This window comes from Rhopalosiphum padi, chromosome 3, assembly GCF_020882245.1.
Source record: "Rhopalosiphum padi isolate XX-2018 chromosome 3, ASM2088224v1, whole genome shotgun sequence".
Taxonomy (NCBI): domain Eukaryota; kingdom Metazoa; phylum Arthropoda; class Insecta; order Hemiptera; family Aphididae; genus Rhopalosiphum; species Rhopalosiphum padi.
Window position 1 is genome coordinate 7,677,934 of NC_083599.1, and position 9,457 is coordinate 7,687,390.

At 25.1% G+C, this 9,457-nt stretch overlaps 1 protein-coding gene across 1 annotated transcript in view; it reads right to left on the reverse strand.

Moving 5' to 3' along the window:
• Positions 1-7,349, reverse strand: part of LOC132927532 (uncharacterized) — a 31,334-nt gene extending 23,985 nt beyond the window's left edge. Inside the window, exon 1 of the mRNA XM_060992075.1 lies at positions 7,177-7,349. The gene's annotated coding sequence lies outside the window, so the exon portion shown is untranslated. The remainder of the gene's footprint in view (positions 1-7,176) is intronic.
• Positions 7,350-9,457: the final 2,108 nt, after the last annotated feature.

The window sequence follows — 9,457 nt, forward strand, 5'->3', positions numbered from 1 at the left end:
CACTTTGTACCTACGGTCAAAAGTTTAAACTACATAACGTAGACACTTTGTACGGTCAGGTAATATATTAGATTGCAGAATGCAGACACTTTGTATTTCGTATATAATATACATACATGTGGTATTTTTTCAACAAGGTAAAATCAAAATATGATATAATTGGAAGGTAATCCTAATACCAATAATAAGATGGTACTCTTAAACACACTTGATTAGTGCATTCGAAAAAAAATAAGTTAATTAGAAGTAAATTTTACGTTAAACCTAAAATGGATAGATAATAGGTACTGTTCTCTATATTATTATTATTATCGTTGCGACTTGCGACTTCGCTCATAAAAACTACGAAATTATACCTAGGCATAAAATACGATTCCATTTTTAACGATGAAATATGGTTTATCGCAACCCATGTGTCCAGAGCTGTCCCGTCTACCCCCCACGTATGTATAAATATTTGATATTGTCAATAAATGATGGCGGCGCCACGGAAGCAATGCGAAAGCAGATCCCGCGGCGTCGTCGGTTATAACAGAAAAAAAAAGGTATACAAATATAACTTTAGGCTAATGACCTGTGATGTTGAAGCCTTACTTCTAATATAAATATATAAAAAAACATTAAAACATATTACATATTAAAAAAAATAATATAAATGTAAAGTTTATTTCAACAAGCGTGCTTTCGAATTTCTAAGTCATTTAAAAATAATTTTATTTATGACGACAATTATTTTAATAACTTTTAACCAAAATTAACGTTTTGTCGTTTTTTACCGATTACCATTTGCATACTGTATACAAGTTCAGCCACTCTAGTCCGAAATATACGATAATAAACCTTACGCAACCCCGCGCTGCACTGATAACTTGTGACACTACTGGAAATATTAGTCATCTGTAGGCTGTAGTATATGACTAATAATATTAAGTTTATAAATTGTGCGATATATCGTTTAAAAGCCATTGGTATTTAAGAATATTATTTAATTGTTCAAATTTTTAAACACAAAAAAAAAAGAAAAGTTATTTTTAATACTTCAAGAAAACTATTCTTAACGAATTCAAATATATTTTTAGAATATATTTAGAGTATATTTATTTGTCACTGTTGATGTAACCATTTAGAAAATTTAACAATAGCTAAATATTAAGTGGATGCCAATCTGTTTTACAAAAGTAGAATATAGTATATATTATGGTCATTATGTTCACAATAATCCATTTTACACTGTTATTTTTTAAATTAGTGTCAATTGATACTTATTGTATAATTTAAAAGCAATATTTTAATTATTTTAAATAGACATTTTAAATATGAAGTGAATAATGATAATTTTATAATTATAGTATGTTGTACGTTTGTAAGACGAATACATCACACACATTTACAAAACAGTATAAAATACCATTAATTATACATAAAATTAACCCATGTGTTTTTGATAATGTCATAAAAACTATGAAAGTGATAATTTATATAAAATTTTTTTTAACCAAATTACAATTTTAAGTTAAAATAGACCTCTAGCAGAAATATAACTATAAAATAATACTAAAATCAAAATAGTGATGAATAAACTTAGTTATTTAAATTAAGGGTATTCAATATTTAATATTGATTATGGAAAAAGCAATATTAAAGAGACGTAGCTAATCTACTGCAGACAAATTAAATTTTCCAACTTTCCAAACAGCAATGTATTTAGAAATAGTTGTTCAAGGTGTTATCTTGAGAAAATTTTTCTGATTTATTAATAAAATACTTGTAAGTACCTATGTGTAAATCCGAATCAGGTTAAGCTAGGTTGTTAATTTTTATAAAAATATGATCTGGAATTGTGATGGTTTTTTTTCCTCAATGTATGACTGGACATTGAAGACTATTTAAAAATTCTTTTCCTAAAAATAATAATAGTGAAGACTTGATTATCCAATTAAAATGTAAGATACCATTAAACACTGCGTCATATAATGACAAATACGGAATGCAAACTTATATAAATTATTTTTTTTTTTTTTTTGATAATAGCCTTAAACTATTTATTCCATTAATTAAGTCACCATGAATAATTGTATTATACATAGTTAGCATTAAATTAAATTAATTTGTATCTAAATAATCTACAAAAAATTGTTTAGTTTATACCACGGATATATCATTATATCATCACTATATTTTCTAAAATTATTAATGTAAAGATTAGATTTAAAAATTTAAACAATAATAAGGTACATTTTTAGTTTTTATTTTCATTTTAAATTAAATTGTAATAATTGTTTTATTTAATTTTTAGAAGGTCATAAAAGATAACCTTTATTGTTCACCCTATGCTCCACAAGCTAAAGAAAAATTGGTGACATATCGAATAAGACAAGCAGCCGGCAGACCAATAAATATAGACATGAGGACAACTGACAAAATGTCAACTATGTATATGAAACTAAAAGAAATTTTAGGGATTGAATTAGACTCATTTACATTGGAGCTAGATGGTGATAAAATTAAGTACATAGATACAATGGAGAACTTGGATATTGAAGGAGATAAATGTATTTTTCTCTATCGGAAAAAATCAACATAAGAATTACATTCATTACAAAATTCTAATGTTATACTTAATATAAGGTATTCCTTGATAGAAACTTAACTTAACTTTTTATTTTTATTTTTTATTATTAAATTATCAATGTAATATCAATTATCCTATATTTTATTTTATAACTTATACCTATATGTATACAAACTAATTAAGACCTGTTGGATAAATTTTAATTTGGTACTATAATTTTTTTTTTTTTGCATTTCTTACTTAAAAACATGACAATACTTTTAAACATTACTTAAATTTTAAACATTTTTTGTTAACCAGTTGTATGTTTGTAAATTGTAACTCAATTGTAGCCATAATATAAAGAATTGATGTTCCTAAACAAAGGTTTTTATATGTATATTCTCCTATTGTTCCTGTCTGATAATTTACATATGAACATCAAAATATGTACATTTATGAGAAAGTATTTATTAGTATTTGCAATGTATATAATGCGTACCATAGCATCTTATTAAAAACAAAAATGTACTGTTTATTTATAGGTATGCAAACAAATTAGTTAAATATTGCCATAATTAATTATAAATTTATTTTATAATATATGATAACAGTTGAAAGTTACCATATCTGTATTTATCAAAAGTACAGCAAAAAAAATACATGGGATAATATTATTGGCCCTTTTTCTAAATAATAATTATCAAAAATTCATCCTACAATATGCTTTTTACCCTAAAAATAGTCTTATTTAAATTCTAAAATACTAAAAGTATTCCACACACATTTTTTGAAAAAAGAAATAGGTACTGAGCCTTAACCATTCTATAAATATCTAACTAATTTTGTATGAAGATAAGATCTTGAAGTATATAGAATATAGATGAAGATAAATAATTGAAAACTTTTTATCTAGATATCTACTGAGAAATTATTTATTTATTTTTTAATTATTCTATTATACTAGTATTAAATTATTACCTACTGAACATGAACAAGAAAATATCTAGATTTAAAAGCAGTTGTATACATAGTTAATTAACTTTTATTTTATTAAAAAAAATTAATATTTGATAATTTTTACTAAGCCATTTTTGATGGTTTATTTACGATAATTCAAAAAGTTAATTCAGAGTGCATGGTAAGTAGTATATCTTGTTAAAATTAAGCAAACACAATAAGTATATTGGTAACTGATAGTATACTTGAATTCTATTAAGTTTATTTACATATCAACAAGTAAGATTTTTTAAATCAACCTATGTAATACAATGATACATTTTTTTCTATACAATATTTATAAGTTGTGACTTGTATTCCAATCAATTAAATTTGTAAAATTAAAAATTTTAATAATTCTTTGTTGTTTTTTTATTTTTTAATAATAATTTTTATAGTCTGGCTTATTCAACACATAGCATTTAAATAGGAAAACTCTTATAATTCCATTTTATATTTCCAAAAATGAAGAAAGCAATGTTGGTGTCTGTAAGAGCCATTTATCAATTTTAATTTTATATTTTTTAAAATAACTAATATTATCTCTAAGAAAAATTGAACGTTTCGCGAAGGTAAAGTAGACTTTATACTTTTAGTGCCTTATACTAAGAAAATATTAATATATTATTTGATATTGAACAAAACATAAATATAAATTAATAACTACGATTAAACGTCAAATGAGGTTGCAGTTGTCAGCATACATTGTTATTTATTTTATTATCTTGCCGACAGTGTTTATGCCAATAGCTTAGATAATCTATTTATAAGTAGTTCAAAATTAATACTTGATTGCATTTGCTTAAATTCAAAAATGTATAGCTCTACAAACTATAAACAAAATAAATACCTGCAGATGTGTTACTAACTAGAACTTTTTACTTTTAACAATTATAAATAAAAACAAATTTACCATATTATGAATTTTGAATTACAACAGCTCACTTAGCAATTTAATTCTTAAAATAAACTAATTTTTAAATAAACATTCTAACATTTTTTAACCGAAGACCTCTCAAAGCCTCAACCTCCTAATTAAGAATATGAACTAAATTTAAACCGAGACCCCATTTAATTTTTTGATGTATATAATAATTATTAAACATTTAATAATTGTTTACTTATTTTACAGTATGTTTTCAATGTGGTACATAATATAGTTTAACACTGGTTGTTTTAAAATTATAAAGCATACAAATAATAGTGTATTAACGTTAGACGGTACCCAAATTACTTATAAGAGATCATTTTTAAAATAAAAATAAAGTTAAGGATAAATTGTTTGCCGAGAAACAATGGAAGCATTGATATTAATATTAAGATTAAATGAAATTTTGAAATGTATTAAGAAACTGTAATTATTACTATTGGAAAGAGTTCTAATGGACTTTCTTAACTTTTGTTTTAAATTAAATTATGAAAAAAAATAATAATTATACCTAATATTAGATATTTATTTAAAATTTTTTTTTTTATTAGCATATTTATTTTATTATAGTTTATTGGTATGTATTGTATCACTTTAATGACATAGCAAATTCTAATATGAAATCTATTTCACTTACTGAAGATTAAAAAATGTACTATTTTTATTTTACATATCTTGGAGATTTTGAAGATTACAGCATATTTATATTATTTTTCCGTGCATATTATTGAATTTAATTACACAATTTTCTAATACCTACATCAATTCATTTTATGTTTGTTTATTTTGTATGATACATTAATAATGTCTAAGCTGTTTGCAATGAGCAACTGTATTTTACATGACTATGGCTTACGTTTTTTTTTTTATGAATATTTGTTTTAATATTTTATTTGCAATAATTACCCAACACAATGTTTTTTTAGGAGGATATATATGTATATTGGCATTTTAGCAAGTTTTTAAGAGCATATCTTATGGTTAGGTAATATTTTTTATTTACTTTAACGTCAATATCAGAATTGTAGATACTTATAGTTATAAGTAGGGCTAGGATTTATATGCAATAACAAATTGTAAAATATGCATTTGATTTACCAAAATATGCAAAAATATGCAAAAACAAATTTTTATTATTTCTAGATATGTATTTTTTATCATAATTCATAATTTATTATTATTACATTAAATATAAGTTTATATAATTACATTAAATATTAGTTTATATTATTACACGTTACTATGATATGTTGTTTCAAATTTTCAAATATGAACGACCGGCGATTTTGAACGTAGAATAGATTTATATTGACTAAATAATGTGTAGGTAATCCTATCGGTCGTAGATAAGATAAGATTAGATGGGTATTATTTATACTATATATTTACTATTCGACGGATAAACCAAAAACTATCGGTATTATGAAATAAACACCATTTAAAATTAACAATAATTTATAAAAATTTTAAAAATTTAAGTTAAAAAAAAAATAAAAAACCTTAAAATCTATAAATATGCAATTATATGCATTGGTGTTCAAAATATGCAAAAATATGCAAAAAAAAATTGATTTTATTTAAACGAGAGTAAGCAAAATCGTGGACGAATTTGGACAAACAATCGATTTGGACTTAAGGAAAAAAACATGCAAATGCATATTAAATCCTAGCCCTAGTTATAAGTTATAGTAAATTAGTAAATATATGTTGCAACAAAAAGTTTCAATTCATTATAAATAATATAAAATTAAGCAAATTTTGTTATAATAATTAATATCTATAGAGGATAGTACTAGTAACTTGTACTGGAACAAATGAAAGCAATGCAAAAAATTAACCATTATAATTATATCAAATGAAAAATGTAAATTACTACAAAATTATTAAAAATTTCTCAATGTACATGTGGGGTTCATTAAACGTTACATTACGATAAAATGTAAAAACAAACATTATATTATATTAGTTTAACTTTAAAAAAAATGAATGCAGTATTAATATTAACAGTTTCTATTTTTAACGTATAAATGTATAATATATCCAACGGTTAGATGTATTGTCAATTGTCACCAGTATAGAATAAAACAAAATTCCCTAATAATCTACACACAATGTCGAGCACAATGTTATTAATGTTACAGTCTACAGATAATTTATTCTAAAGTGCAGAAAAAGGGTTAACCCATTAAGTGCTAGTGGTGGGTATAGAAGCCACTTATGGTAGTACGGACGGTAGATGAGCAGAATAAAATTAATGAATTGAACATTATTATAACTGTGGCATTTATAGAAGCCATTTGTGAAATGATGGTAGATGGGCAAAGCTATTTTTATATGAATATGTCAAGTTTAGTAGTCAATTACTATTCTTCTACTTATTTATAACATTTTTATTTCTATAACCATCAATGTAATATCAACACCTAGGCCTGTAGATGATGGCTTTAATGCATGCCATCAAACTATAAAGGGTCATAATTTTTCTTCGACTTAGAATAAATTAATATCATCATACTTTATGTTATAATAAATTTAATTTTTTTTTTATAATAAAAAAATTTCAAATTTCAATTTCAACATTTAAAACTACACAACATCATAACGGTTATATCAATGTATCATTTGTTAAATATATTACATTAAAAAAAATAAAAATAAAACACTTAAAAAAAAAATTTAAAAAAAAAATAATGCTTACCGATTTCATGTGTGTAATGTGTAAAAGTCATGTTAAAATACAATTCTTTAAAATCGATACAAAACATATGTAAAATTGTATAAGGGTTCCTATGAAGTACCTACTCACTTGTTTAATATTCAACTAATATTTCGTCAATTTTCAAAAACTAAGAAAAAAATTAACTTTTAGTATTTGTTTATTGTTGGTCGTTTTATCAAACAGTGGCATAATATATTCATGCCAATTTTGATAAAAATGTGATTTTATACTGCTATCACAACGTTTTACGAATAACACATGCTCATAAGCACTTTTTCCGAAGGATTGTATCGATATTGATAGTAATAATCAAATTATTAATCATTTTTACCGCGTTTTTTTCACTGATAAGTGATAACTAAGTGGCTACTATATATTATGCCACAGCTACGTAAATCCTGTAATTGTTATACCATTAACAATCCTGCGTATCAGTGGCGTATTTGCGGGGAAAGATTAGGGAGATATATCTCCCCCATGGCCTTGACCCACCTTTTTTTAGCTAATTTTATATGGTTATAGGTATATAGTCACGAACTACATGTAGTAGCCCGTATTTATGGTTTTTTTTTTCTATTTATCATTATATTAGTAAGTAATACAATTTTGAGCCATTTGGCATCGAAAACTGTAATTATATCTCATCCTTAAAAGAAATCCTAAATACGCCACTGCTGCGTATACAGGCTGTATTACTGGGGCTACGATCACATTCCCGCCGCCGCCACAGATGCGTGTTATTAGACCCAATATCACTCAATACTCACCCGCCTTTTTTTTGATTTTGAAATTTAATTGTACCAAGAACGTATCCACAGCGCAATTTCTTTATTTCTGAGTTTTTTATTATATGCTCATTCATCGGTATGACGGTATGGCGGTATATATAGTTAATTTATATATTTCTACAAAATGTATAATAATATATTATTAACCAATATTATTTGTTAAAAATAAATCTATATTAAAGGTATATTAAGTTATCATAATATTATTTGCATTGTACGCCGCGACTTGCGGGGTGTTGGAAATAACTAATAAGGTTACCCATCGGTTGGTGTCACAATAATATATATAGACGATTTATAGCGCCATGTGCACACAATTATAATAAATAATAAATATAATGAATAATAATAATTAATATTAGGCGCCCGAAATATACAAAAAATATATAATAATAAATAATTTAGCACATAAATGCTCCGTTCATAAAAGGGGACTTACAATTGATATAAAAAGACAAGACCAACTTTACCACTGACCACGACAACTGCAAACGTGACACGATGACGATCGGTTGCGTGAAAAGACTGCTAATAGGGTCGGACTGGCCTATGGTATAAACATGCAATTGCACGGCAGGCCCCGTGTGGGCCCTCACAGCTTTAGACCTCACGTGCAGTGCACAACTTACATTAAAATAAATAATAAATCACAATAATTATATTATTATTCAGTCATCAGTCAATAACATAATTTTACACGGTAATATTGTAAATATTATATCGTGATAAATGATAACTGTTAAAATAATTTACCAGAAAATGCTTTAAAATCGCTATCAAAAATAAGTGGAATAAAAAAGAATTAAAAAAGATTATTTAGTTGATCAATTGAAGTCTTTTGTAACTACATATTTTAGTCATCTAAATAGCAGCCCCCATCATAAAAATTAAATAAACTTAATAAATCAACTCCGAATGAATCAAATTCTGATTCTGAAGAAATATCAGATAACGAAAAAGAAAATTACATAAAACCGTGTGCTTCTGAAAATTATTGTAAGAAGTGTATACCGTGTGTTTGCAAATTCTAAAAATTTTATTTTAAATACCTAGTTTATAAATTATAAAATTATTATAAAATTTTTATTTAAACAATAAAAATATACATTTTATGTAATTATATTTATGATTTCATTTTTAATGATATGTAAAATATGTAATAATTAAGATGGATTTGTTTTTTGTATTTTAATTATAAGCTTTCTTTTTTGTGGGCCTTTTTTATTAAACTGCATGGTAGGCCTCTTTGAGCCAGTCCGACCCAGGCTGCTAAACGTGAGGAAATGGTGTCAGCAACGGTGCCCAGCAGGGGAGACTTGGGCAATTCCACTTTCACCACCACAGATACGGATTATTAGGCATAGCCGTTTTCGATCAAAAACATACACTTTCCTTTTCGGCCGATTCACTTTTCGACCAAACCAAGATTTTATATAATATATGTAAAAAAAAAATAAAATATTTGGTATATA